The sequence below is a fragment of the Urtica dioica genome, chromosome 8 (genome assembly GCF_054948205.1).
Source record: "Urtica dioica subsp. dioica isolate 48M chromosome 8, U.dioica_male_clone48M_v1_H2, whole genome shotgun sequence".
NCBI classification, from domain to species: Eukaryota; Viridiplantae; Streptophyta; class Magnoliopsida; order Rosales; family Urticaceae; genus Urtica; species Urtica dioica.
In genome coordinates this window covers 16436062-16450512 of record NC_142763.1, presented here as the reverse complement: position 1 = coordinate 16450512, position 14451 = coordinate 16436062, and the positions used below count along the sequence as shown (strand labels likewise).

At 38.1% G+C, this 14451-nt stretch overlaps 1 pseudogene; it reads right to left on the bottom strand.

Moving 5' to 3' along the window:
* Nucleotides 1-4116: 4116 nt before the first annotated feature.
* LOC149388461 (protein DETOXIFICATION 14-like) lies at nt 4117-6875 on the bottom strand (annotated as a pseudogene).
* Between the last annotated feature and the right edge of the window lie 7576 nt (nt 6876-14451).

Sequence of the window (14451 nt, the reverse complement as noted above, 5' to 3'; positions counted from 1 at the left end):
TTTGATTGTCCAATCTTGCATGTGGACATCGATTTTGAATATAAACAGCACATTGTACTGCTTCTGCCCAAAACTCCTTTGGCATTTCTTTGCTCTTCAACATCGATCGAACCATGTCGAGGATAGTTCGATTTTTCCTTTCGGCTACACCGTTTTGTTGAGGAGAGTAAGGAGCAGTTAAGAATCTCTTGATCCCTCTTTCTTCGCAATAGCTTGTGAATGCGGTTGAAGTGTATTCTCCTCCTCTATCTGACCGCAAGGCCTTGATATAAAGGCCTGTCATCTTCTCGACTAGCGCCTTAAATTTCTTGAACACCTCAAATGCCTCCGATTTTTCTTTCAAAAAATAAACCCATGTCTTCCTTGTGAAGTCATCAATGAAAGTGATAAAGTACCTTTTCTCACTAAATGACTTTGGTGTGATTGGGCCGCATATGTCGGTGTGTATCAACTCAAGAGAATTCTTTGCGCGATATTCCGCCTTCTTTGGAAAAGAGCTCCTTGCTTGTTTGCCGAGTACGCACCCTTCACAAAATTTGTTTGTGTAGTCCATTTCTGGTAGATCGTGTACCATGTCCTTCTTTGCTAGCTCTTGTAGGCCGCCGTAATGCAAGTGTCCGAACCGCAAGTGCCATAATGAAACTTTATCCTCCATATTGATCTGCAAACAGCGCTCTCGAACATTTCTCAAATTGAGTTTGAACATTCGATTCTTGGCCATCTCTACTTGTGCAAGCTGTCTTCCCTTCTCATCCTTCAAATTCAGCATTCGGTCTTTCATGAATATTGAATAACCCTTCTCCAAGAGCTGGCCCATACTGATAATGTTGCTCTTCAGGTCAGGTACATAATAGACGTCTTCAATTGAACCTTCTTTTCCGTCATCTTGAGAAAAGCATATTTTTCCTCGACCCTTTACAAGAACCTTTGAGTCGTCTCCAAATTTCACGTGGCCATTGTCTATATTTTGAATGTGAACAAAAAATTGTTTGTTCCCACACATGTGATTGCTAGCGCCTGTATCGAGATACCACATTGTTTCGTTATTGGAAGTGGTGTCTTTGTACGCCATCAATAGAACACCATCATCTTTCGTCTTCTCTTCTGCGAGTAGATTAGCATTTTCTTCCACTACTTTCTCGGAATAGCAGTCTTTAGCATAGTGCCCATGCTTTCCGCAGTTGTAGCACTTGACATTTGAACGGTTTGACCAGCCACCTCTACCACGACCACGTCCTCGGCCGCGCCAATTTTGTTGGAAAGACTGGCCCTTTTCTTCAAAGTTGTTTCCATGCCCGCGACCTCCGCCGCGACTGAAACCACGACCTCCACGGCCGCGTCCTCTTCCTCGTTGATGTTGCGCGTACATCGCCTTGTCCTCCCTGATAGTTGCTTTCACTTGCAATGCCTCATCAATTTGCTCTTCTTTCTTCTTCTTCTTACGTTGTTCATGTGCTTCAAGAGATCCAGCTAGCTCATCGATTGTTAGCTCTTCCAAATTCTTCGATTCTTCAATAGCACAAACTACATTTTCAAAGTTCTCGGTCAATGACCGTAGAATCTTTTCAACAACCCTTCCATCTGTGAGGGTTTCACCGTTGCGTTTAAGCTGGTTCACCACGGTTTGAACACGTGTGATGTAGTCGGATACTCCTTCCGACTCTTTCATTTTCATTGCTTCCAGCTCGCCTCGAAGAGTTTGAAGCCGTACTTGCTTAACCCGGTCTGCGCCTTTGAAAACTGTCTCCAACTTGTCCCACGCTTCCTTTGAAGTCGTCGCACCGGCAATTTTCTCAAAACCCGACTCATCTACTGCCTGAAACAATAGATATAGAGCGGTTTTATCTTTCATGCGCGTCTCTTTTAGCGTCTTCAACTGATTTGCCGTCAAGTTTGTTGGATCCGAGTCTTCATAGCCATCTTTGACTATCTCCCATGCGTCTTGAGCACCTAGCAAAGCCCGCATTTGAATACTCCAGTTGTCGTAGTTCAATTTGTTTAATCGTGGCAATGGCATTTGTCCTAACGATGTACTGCCGGAACTCATATTGGCTCTATACCAATTTGAAAATAAGAAGAGTGTTTTTAGAGGTAAATGATTGGGAAACTTTAAAGAAACTCTCTAGAAAAATCTTAAACAAATATTTTCCTTTGTATTCTTGTTTCTTGCTTTATTCTCAGCAAATACAACACAATTTATAGACTTTTACATGGTAACAAACTTATAAAAATAGTACATAATTAACAACCAAAAAACTGCAACGTTTAATGGTGACCACTGGTTATTAAAATAGCCATAACTTATTATAAACACGTCCAAACAATCTGATTCTCTCTCCATTGCAAACTAAACTTCCGGGGCTTCAATTTGATAGGTTATACATCAATAATCCATAACCATTTGCCTCTTCAAACGAGTGGTTAAAACTGACTTGCTATTTTGAGTTTATTGTTGTAACACGCAAAGCTTCGAGCATAGACTATTATGCTTGAAAACACTTTGTGTGCTTACTCTCTTCTGTCACCTCCCTTACCATCACGACTATGTCACCTCTGCTGATAGTCGATCGTACCTGCAAATATATGGGTGACGATCTACGATCAATATGAATATATTAAGCGACGTATATATTACGTTTATTATTATATTATTACCTGGTATTTCAGAGGCTCCGGAGAAGCTGATTCCTCCGGGGGTTTGTTAGCCATCAGAGAGAGAGAGAGAGAGATTATTGATTTCTTTTTTCTTTTTCACCGAGTTAAGAAGAGGAGCGAAAGATAGAGAGAGATTATTGATTTCTTTTTTCATTTTCACCGAGTTAAGAAGAGGAGCGAAAGATAGAGAGAGAGTAACACTCTCCAAAATAAAGAGCATACACACTGACACACTCAACGCTCTGCTACTATTATAATGCTTTAACCCTAATGCTTTAACCCTATAGGCTACATAAGCTAGCTACGTCCATTCACCTCCCATCCTTGGACCACCGGAAAACCTCTGCTACTCTCCTCAAAACCTGGTGGTACATCTCTTCTCTGACATCACTCGTGTTTTCTCGTCAATCAGGTCATCTCGCAAAAACCAAACTTATTAGATCTTTATTAAACTCGTAATACAGTGAAAATAATATTCTTAATAATATCGGTGAAAGAAAAACAGCTTTAGAAGCAATGTCGTACTTCCATAACGAAAACTAAAACTTGATAGAATATTCGTGAAGTTATGCATTCAAATTCAACTCACGGATAAACTTTTTCTAATAGAAATCGACCACTTGAAAGAAAAATCCAAATCATACATAAGTTATTAAATTGATGATAATAATAATTAAATAATAAAGCCAGGCAGGGCATGAATAACACCAGATCATTTTGACAAAAAGGTTTGACCTCTATGTTGTCTTTTTCTAGGTAGGCCAACAATTTAGCTCCCAAATTTTCTTTATTTGTGTTGAAAAGTTTTCCTGAATTCTTCGTAATAGAGATGCAACAATACACTTTATTCTTATTATTAAAATTATAAAAGCACCACTCTTTGTTTTGTCTTTGCGAGATACAGGTTTACCGTAGTTTTTAATGAATCGTGCAGTAAACTCTGGAACTTAATGACTACCAAAATAAGGAGGTTCATTTTTACAATCGAAACTTAGGTTAGGGTGATTTATGTGCAGGAAAAAAATAAAATAAAAACGGTGTATAGAAATTTCTCTTTTAAAGCATGCAATTGGAAATAATAAACCCTGGCATTAAATTGTTCTATTTTCTAATCTTTAATTTTATTATGACCGACTAAAATAGGAAAATGACTAATATTGTTTTTAAATTTAGAAACCCAAGTATACCATCTAGCGCTGAAAATATAAAAACTATCGGTTTTTAGTAAAATTAGACCACTCGATGGTTTCCCAACCATAAACCATCTTCGAAGTTTGAACAATATGAAAGCAGTATTCTTTGAATTAAATTGATTTAGACGGTATTTGTTTAATTAGATAATAACTTTTTTAACTTGATGAGCATAATTAAGGAAAAAAAAAGTAGTACATAAACTTAAAACAAAATTGTTTCAACGTACAACGTCAAATTGTTCGGTCTATATTTTCGTACTTGTTCAATTTAAGTTAGTAAAGCCACGTGATCGGTCACTCTGTTATCTTCATCTAAAGATCTTCCTTGAAATATTCTCCTCCTCGCCATCGTTGCCTGCAACATTACAATATCTTACACGTATCAAAGTCCACAGTTATTAATAATAAAACTTTGGAATGGAATGTTAAAATACTAAGTTCAACCCAATGTCCATGAATGTTCCAATTACGATCAACCGGTCTATACGATATAAATCATTTAAGAAATATAGATTATATCTTAAACGCCACGAAAGACTAACCTTATTTTCCCAATTTGTGAAAATTATGACTAGAGAAAGAAGAAGTGATTGTAGAAATGAACCAAGCACAATCCCAACCCAAAGTCCCGTTCCTCTGAAGTCGAACCAAAATCCGAGTGTGACCGAAATGGGAATTCCGGCGAAATAGTAGGCTCCAAGGTTGACAAAGGCTCCCAAATCTTGCCATCCACATCCTCTGGCGATCCCCGAGAGGACACAATGTAAGCTATCGAATACGACCCCAATGCAAATTAGAGCGGCCATTGAGGTCACGTATTTCACGACTTCCGCGTTATTACTAAAAAGGTGACCCAAAACGCTACAGCCGACAAAGAGAGTCGAGCTCATGAGGAGAGCCTCTGAGACCGCAAGTGACATGACTGACTGCACGACGAGCCGAGCTGCTCGGGGATTACCGCCTCCTAATTCATTTGCCACTCTCGTTCTATTCTTAAAACAAAATAAACAATATGTAAAATAAATCTCTAGTGTTTCAACATGTTAAGAATCTCATGTCAGAAAAATATGAAGAGGCCAAACAAGATTTATAAGGTCACAAGTTACTCTTTTCATTTTCAATTGATTTTTGAGGTGTCTAATATATTGTTGAATTTGACTCATAGTAAGTGAGCTCAAAGAGACAGCATCATATTAATAATCACCGCTCCTAAAATTATACACATATAAGTGTAAATAAGTTGATTATTCTATATTACTACTTTTTTTCTTCAAATTAGACAGATTTATGAGTGTTTAGTTACAAACAAGTAAATTGTTGAATTTGACTCATAGTAAGTGAGCTCAAAGAGACAGCATCATATTAATAATCACCGCTCCTAAAATTATACACATATAAGTGTAAATAAGTTGATTATTCTATATTACTACTTTTTTTCTTCAAATTAGACAGATTTATGAGTGTTTAGTTACAAACAAACAAGTAAAAGTGTCAATTTTGTCACTATTAGTTACATGTTTGTAACTAAACACTCTTAGATCTGTCTAATTTGAAGAAGAAAAAAATAATGTAGAATTAACCCTTATTTACTATCACTGGTGTCCAAACCTTGCACTTAGAACCAGAAATAACAATTAACTCAACAAACTTTACAAGGTCACGTGTTTAATTCTCCATGCTATAGCAACAATTGTTAAGGACGTCCCACGTCGAATAGATAAAAGACCCAACAAAACATATAAGGTAATTTATATCTTATAGTTTTTTTTTTTTTTTTTTTAATTTTTATTGAGCTGCATGATAGAATGAATAAAGATGAGTGTGCCGCAAATAATTAACCGTTATTACCTTGCAGCCGCGCTAAGCCCTTCGGGTATTGTGTAAAGGGTAGTGATGGTTGATAAACTGTTTTCAAAAAATTGAAAGACGAATATAAGATATCAATTATTCATCAAGAAATAAATGTTGAGATATCTTTTGTAATAATAGTTTACTTATTGACAGGATATTAAACTCGTGACTCCCAAAATGACCAATAAAAGTGTACGGAGAATAAATATTAGGATGGAGAATACAATCAGAATTTCAACGGCGTACATACTCTCAGAGAAACGTATTCAAACCATATAAGCATGCAAACATAATAATTACATTAATGCTCAGAGTATTCCATCCTAAAATACATACATATATAGGTCTTTAACATGCAAAATTGAAATAGCCTTGGGAAAAAGAATTATTTATGCACGTGTTTGTAACCGTTGTCCAAACCCAAAATTGTAGTAGTACGTATAAATATATAGATCGATGGCATACCATATCGACATGACTGAAGACTCAAGCTCGGGATTAGGAAGAAAGCCGGAGAGTAAAATGAGAAGCTCAAATGACCACCACTCAAGGCTTGCAAAATATAAATCAGAAAAGAAAATAAATGCATAGTGAACTTAATACGAGCTAATTTAACTTAAAAGGTAAAATGTATGTTACCACGCCATCACCGCGGAAGGAACAGCGAAGCGCAAGAACTCTCGGAAACCACAGAACACCTTGGAAGAAAGTGGGGCCCGCGTGGCCTCGCACGAGGGTGAGAATCGCATGTAAAGAGACAACAAAATCACGTTGAGCCAATAAGAGACACCGATGGACACAGCCGCCCCAAGATGCCCTAGCCCGAACCGAAACACGAGGGTCCAACAGAGTGCCACGTGGCACAACATAGAGGCGAGCGAGCTCGCCAACAAAGGAGCGATAAGGCTCTGCGATTGGAAGTATCGCGCGAGGGGCTGAAGGGCTGCATAGGCAAAGAGCGCGGGGACAAGAAAGAGAGCGAATCTCCCGGCTTCTTTGGATATCAACGGATTTTGTCCCATCAAAACTAATATCTTTCCCATAGAAATCCAAATGAGAGAGAGGGAGGCACGTAAACGCAAGGGCTACGATCGCTGTGTTTGTTTGGGCTCCGACCTTTTTGGATTGCTTAGCACCGTAGGCTTGGCCGGAGAGAGTCTCCAACGCGCCAGCCATTCCATACTTGCCAAGTCAAATAATCTTCAAAAATTTAGTTTTTTTTTTTCACTTAAATGAAGGATTTTGTTTAGGGCTAAAACCGGTTTGGTTCAATTTGGTTTAGGCCCGTTTTAGAAATCGAAATTGAATTTTTCGGCTTTCAAATTTTTGGACCAATAACTGGATCCAATTGATCCAAGGAAAAATGGTATGAAATAGCCAATTCAAACTATGACTTTTGCAAAATAGCCATAGTTTCATTAGGTATAGCAAAATAGCCAATTGAGAGTACTACGACTTTTAATCCTGCCTCGATTAATTTTAATCCATCTTTCATAAAGCTTACATTCTGTCTTTATAGTTCGTTAGGATTAAATTTAATCCAGCCTAGATTAATCTTACTTTGGCTAGTTTGCTTATAGTTGACAAAGTATGGTTATTTTGCAAAAGCTTAAGTTCTATTTGGCTATATAGCCGCTTGACCCTTGATCCAAATCAAAGTTATACAAATTTTTGGTTAACCGAATTTTAATTATCGATATCCAGTTTGAAAATTGATTTAAAAAGAGGTTATGAAGGTCTAAAACTGGTTATTCAAAAATTGATTATCCGGTTTCATAACTGGTGTCAGTTCAAAACAAAGTCATTTTCATATAACTTTGTTTCAAATTAGAATTAAAAAAAAAAATCAGTTAATATGTTTTAAAAACGGGTTATTCTGTTTCATAACTAATTGAACATGTTCAAATTGATTATCGGATTTTAAAACTGATGGCATATATACGTCGCTATAGCACAAATTAATTATTAAACTACATTAAAATTTAACTATTTGATACCGTTTTTTCATTATATACGCATATTAGCAAGGGCAGACCCACATGGGGTCATGGGGGTGGCCCATGTCACCCCAACTTAAAAAAAAAAATTCATTATGTGCTCTTTTTTTATTTTTTTTATTTTTTTCATTTCTTTGGTATTTTAATATATTATATCAAAGGCAAAAAAGTCCAAAAAGCCCTATTTATTATTTTTTTTTTGTAATTTAGCTTTAATACCTTATTTTATTGTAATTTGGTATTTTCTTTTTTTATTCTTCCTGACTTCTCTAGTACCGATCTACTCTTTTGCCACGACTATTGAGGACTAGGCTTCAAATTGAAAATTTATTTATTTATTTACTTTTTTTTTTCTAGAGTCAGAACATCAACATCATGAATTTGGAATAGTGACTTTATGAGAGGTATCAATTTTTATTTTCAAATTCGTTATACTGGAAGTAAAATAGTGGAATATTCAATATTGTATCCATCTACACTGTAATCCGTTTAGTAGAATTTTATCACGTTAATGTGCAACAACTGCGTTTTTCCACGCCACTGGTTATCATGACAATAAAAAGAGAAATTTTTTAAGTCCAAGAAAATTTGAATACAATAAGATTTTTATTCAATAAAATCTGAGTCCCGGCACATTAACGGTATCTCAAACCTACTAGTATATTTTTTCTTCCTTTTAATTTCTTTATAGTTTCTACTATATCAAACATATAAAATATTATAATTAGAGAAGACTACCAGAAATATGGGATACAACTACAGTTTTTTTTTTAACTCCAGTTTAGCCTTTTAATGGAGTCTTTGAATACAGACTACGGTCACCTTTTTTTAGGTCTATATTAGACTCCAGTCGAATATAAAGCTGTAGATAATGATCTATTTTTCTCTACAGCTAATATAAAAAAGTAGTGGTAATACTCAAAAAATTAAAAATGATCAAAATTTCACCATTTTTAAATGGAGGGAAATTTTCCACAAAATTTTGACACATTTACACTACAATCAAAGGTAGAGAAGGAGTTGTAATACTCAATACATAAAAAATTACCAAAATTTTTACAAGGTGGGAAATTTCCCTCCACTATCTTTTGGAAATTTCCCTCCACTATTTTATTTAGCCAAATTGACTAAGTATTAGAAACATTATATCACTCATGTTAAACATATCAGATTCAACGAAAAATAAGAAAAAAGAAAAAGAAAAAAGAGAACCGAAGAGAGAGACACCGCGATAACCACCGCTGCGAAAAACACCGCCACTATCACAAATATCTCACCCCGATCATGCTCACCGGTAAATCCCTCTCTCCAAATCTCAGTCATCTCTCTACTCAGTATTTCCCTCTTCTTCTTCTTCAAATTTCTCAAAGGATAATAGGGTTTGAACCTCTTTTCCTGGCTCGGTTTGCTTCTTCCACTACCAGAAAATTGGTTCTAGGGTACCTAGGGTTTAATCTGAGATGTTTGGGTTGATAGAATCTCTCTTTCTCACTCTTCCTAACTCTGTCTCTAACTCGCAGACCCGGTTCGCCGTGTTCCTGGACGATTCTTCACCGTCCCTCTCTGTGGCCATTCAATATTTTCCGCCCCTCTCCGTCGCCGTACGATTCTGCTCCATCGCATGTTAATGTTTGGGTTTCGGCGAACGTTAATTGCAGGTAATTTCATGGATTTAGAGTTTCGATTTTGAACTCTGATTTTGGGTTTCTGAAATTGATTGAACGTGGTTTGATTCATCTCAGTTGATTTGAATTTATCTTGTCTAATTTAGTGGGTCTGATTGTGATTTTTTGTGAGTTGAGATGTAGGGTCTAAATGATTTCACAATGGCTTCAAGAAAAGTTGAAGAAGCAAGGTTTGTATTTTTCGACTTTATTTCTTCTTTCACAATTTTTTTTACATTATTCGATTCCTATTTTTTGTTTTCTTGATCGTAATACGAAAATAACCAAATATGTTAAGCTTGGAGGCGATTTCAAGCGGTGCAATGGCTCAAGAGCTTAGTGGGTACGTTGGGATTGTCGAACGAGCCTTTGAAGAGAAAATTCCTTTCTTGCTTAAGAAATGGAATCATTCTCTGCAATACCATCAACAAGATTCACCCAGGAGCCGTTCCCAAGGTATCGATTCGCATTCTGATCTCATCTCGTTTATGAACCTTTAAATCCTCATAACAGGATTGTTAAATCTCCCCCTGTGATATCCGAGTCCCTTGGGTTTACATTATTTAAAGTAATAAATTTTGAGCCCGGGAAGAGCGGCGGCGGAGGAGGAGAGTTTATCGATCTTCCGGCGATGGTGAAGGTGGCGGTTCTGGAGGAGACGACGATGGAGGTTTTCGACGCGGAGGTGATCAAAGGGATTCGGAGCCCGATGGAGGAAGGGCTGATTCAGGCGCTGAAGCTCGCGATGGGTTGTTGTGCTCCGGTGCCGGCGGTGAGGCCGGCCATGGACGAGGTGGTCAAGCAGTTGGAGGAGAATAGGCCCAGAAACAGGTCTGCTTTGTATAGCCCTACCGAGACCAGGAGTGAAATTGGTACACCTTTCTGAGGTTTTTGTTTTTTTTTTTAAGTTGGCTTTTCTTTTTCATTATTGTTTCCAGTGTTTACCAAAGGACAAAGGGGTTATTTATTTAGGCGATCATATTGATGATAGTTTTTTTTTTTTTTAAATCTTTATGGAAGTTTTCTGTCTGGCTAGATGTACATCAATATCTTCTCTTTATTAAAAGTGTTTATTCTCTAAAAAATAAAAAAATAAAAATTGTTGTGAAAATTAGGAGGCTGGAGAATGAAAGGATTTCTTTAGGAAATTCCTTGACAATTCCATCTCTTTTGATCGACCCTTAACACAAGTAAAGAAAAGAAAAGAAAAAAACTACATAATCGAGAGAGAGCTGAGCGTGATCGAGAGAGAATCAGCGAGACAGAGATTGGGCATGAGATTGAAACACGTTGAGAAAGAAAAGAGGGAGAGAGACTGAGAGAAAGAGAAAGAACAGGATCACAATTAGAAGAGAGTCATAGAAGTTTGTTTATCTCATAAGAAGATGTACGGCAAATGAGCTGTAAGTGGATTCTCGCCAGTTATTCACGAGTTTCTGAGGTAATTTTCTCCTCTTCTATTCGTGAATTAGGGCTTCCTTTTGATTCCGCTTGATTTCGGAAATTGAATGGTTTGAGGATAAATTTGATGGCGATGTTTATGATTCACATCGTTCTTGTTTCTCGCGTGCCTTTGTTTGGTTTGATTGTGATTCTCTTGAGTTAGGTTTCATGAATTTGGGGTTTTTGTGGGTAAAGGGTTCTTGATTATTGGTGCTGAATTGATGCTTGATTTGTGATGATCGTTGAATTTTTCAGAATCTTTGTATGATATATCCACTGCCAATATTATTTCATATTAGGTCTGATTGTTTCAGTTTCATTACAAAAAATAAATATTTAACCCATTCCTTTAAATCACAAGTCCAAATGAGCTTAGTCAAGCTTGGTAGTGTTTTGAACTATTTTTCTGCTCTTGATTCTTTTCTTTCTTTCTTTGAACAGGTCAGGAAAGAGATGGAAACGGTAGACCAAAGCATAGCATAGCGGGTAAGTTGTAGAAGTTAGACTTGCATACTTTTTAGGGAAAATATAGGGTGTTGATCTGATTATTTGAGCTTAGTGATATTGTTGAAGTAAAGCAAATAATTTCTTGCTAATATTCATCCATGTGGTTATCAGATCTGTTTCTATGCATTCATCAACACTCATTACTTGTTAGACTATAGAAGCAAGTTATCTTGTAATAAAAAAAGTTAGAATATTTGATAGTAGTCAGAATACAAGTGTGAACGAGTTTGTTGTGTTAAGTCTAATAACGGTTATTCATTTGGATTCTTAGTTTTATTTTTTTATCAGATTATAATGAATCAGCAAATTAAGCAAAAGAAGTAAAGGCACCCCATCTTGTACCATTTTTTAGAATAAGGCAATTGATGTTATTATTGTTATGCCGTCTTTTTCTTATGGTAAAAACGACGCCTCAATTGCAAAAACGACGCCTCAATTGCAAAAACGACGTTACAATATAAAAGGGCAATTTAGTCAAATGCCAAAAATATGCATGACTAAAAACAAGCGAATTTTCAACAAGCCAAGCGACAAGCGAATTTTCAACAAGCGAATTTTCAACAAGCCAAGCGACAAGCGAATTTTCAACAAGCCAAGCGACAAGCGAATTTTCAACAAGCCAAGCGACATGTTTTCCCTATAAATAGCTCACTCACACAAATCAAAAAAAGAGAAAAAAGAGAACGGACTCTGAACAAAAAATTCTCTCAACCCCAGAGACTCTCAACCCCAGAATTCTCTCAGCCAGATACTCTCCCAACTTCAAAATTATCCCGGATCATAGACAAAGATCGAGAACCATCTCTCGGCGGGAGGAAGAAAAACAAAAATCCAAGAATCCACTCAAATAGCAAACACATCTGGCCCTGAACTACGTCATGACCTGATCTCGCAAAGCGGGTACGTAGGCAGCTCACGAAGAGAACGGTCACGCCCCCCCAGGCGAGCTCGACCTCCAGGCAGGGCGATCTCCAGGCGAGCTCACCCTCCAGGCAGGGGCAATCTCCAGGAGCGCTCGACCCCCCCAGGCGAGCTCAACCTCCAAGCCGAGCTCGACCCCCAGGCGAGCTCAACCTCCAGGCGAACTCGACCCCCTAGGCGAGCTCGACCTCCAGCCAGGGTCGACCTCCAAACCGAGCTCGACCCCCAGGCGAGCTCGACCCCTTAGGCGAGCTCGACCTCCAGCCAGGGTCGACCTCCAAACCGAGCTCGACCCCCCAGTCGAACTCGACCCCAGGCGAGCTCGACCCCCCTAGGCGAGCTCGACCTCCGGCCAGGGGCGACCTCCAAACCGAGCTCGATCCTCTAGGCGAGCTCGACCTCCAGCCCGGGTCGACCTCCAAACCGAGCTCGACCCCCCAGGCGAGCTCAACCTCCAGACGAGCTCAACCTTCCAGGCGAGCTCAACCTCCAGGTAGGGGCGACCTCCAGGCGAGATCGACCCCCCAGGCGAGCTCCCTCCAGGCAGTGCGACCTCCAGGCGAGCTCGACCTACAGGCAGGGCGACCTCCAGGCGAGCTCGACCTCCAGGCAGGGCGATCTCCAGGCGAGCTCGATCCCCCAGACAAGCTCGACATCCAGGCAGGGGCGATCTCCAGGCAAGCTCGAACCCCCAGGCGAGCTCACCCTCCAGGCAGGGGCGATCTCCAGGAGCGCTCGACCCCCTAGGCGAGCTCAGCCTCCAGACGAGCTCGACCCTCCAGGCGAGCTCGACCTCCAGGTCAGGAATCAAAGACGAAGAACGCATTCCCGAAGAAGAAGAAGGCAAAGCATTGTTTCCCTCTTTACGATTCTAAGATCCTCTGAAGCTCCCGGACGCTTTGGGCCGATCCAATACTAGGCACGTGACTATTCCCGGCACGCCACGTGTCCTCAAATGTTAAATCCAAAAAACGGCTTAACAATTATGACAAGATATTAATATTGATTTCAAGATATTAATATTGACAACGCTAGTAACCATTCAGATGGTTGTGGTCAGATTCAAAACGATTAAATTATGAGATGTGTGTGTGTGTGTGTGTGTGTGTGTGTGTGTGTGTGTGTGTGTGTGTGTGTGTGTGTGTGTGTGTGTGTGTGTATTTTTGTTTAGGTACGTCTCTTTGTGTGTTATGTTAGGTAAGTCTGATTTGATCATGTGTGTGTGAAATATTAGTGTTAGTTCTAATTAGTGTTAAGTTCAAAGCTAAACCATGTCTCAGGGTGTTAGTACATGGTGTGGCTTTTTCTTATGTCTCAGGTGTTTATGATTTTGTGTGATTTTGGTGTGTGTTTTTCCCTTGCCTGCAGGTTCAATGGGTTCACTATATTAACTTTGCTTGTAGGGTCTCCTTCAAAAAAAAAAAAAAAAAAAACTTGTAGTGTCATAAACAAATTGTAAGTAATTTATCTCTTCCAAATATTTGTAATGCCAAATTTATGCATGTAAATGTAAATGATATTTATGATTTATGGGTTATTAAGTTATATAGCCACACGGATATAGTGGATTGAGATATAGCCCACCTTTGGTTAATTTCTTGTAAATAGCCAAGTAAACTTATTAACAAATTAATAGAAGCCTTATTTAACACAACCAAACATATATTTTAGGTAGTTAATTGGCTGCCACGTATGCAAGTTGGCTATTTACAAATTATTTACCAAAGGTTTGCTAATTTACAATTCCTATAGTTTAGGTGGCTTACGTAGCCAATTTTTTTGTTGATTTAATGAAATATGAGATTTTTTTATATTATTATTAGGTATTTTTTGGATATTCATTTATTATAAATGTAATTTAGTATATATATTTATTTAAATATATATTTTTATTAAATAAATTGCTCTACATAAATAAGATGTAGTCTATATTGTTAAAATAGAATTTCATGGATATAAACTACAGTTAAAAAATGTAGTCTTCAAGAGAAAAGACTGGAGTCATAGGCAAAGAGATAAGACTCCAGTGCAATAGATGCCACAAAAACACAGTAGTCTATCTAACTCAATTAATTATAGGGCAAACTAGCAACGTAGCCAAATTGAAACGTGGTTTTTGAGATCTAGCCAACGTTTGGTTAATTTTTTAATCTAGCCAATTTTTGAAATTTACGGGTACAAAATAACTGAAATACCCCTAAGTAATTATAATGCTTTCTT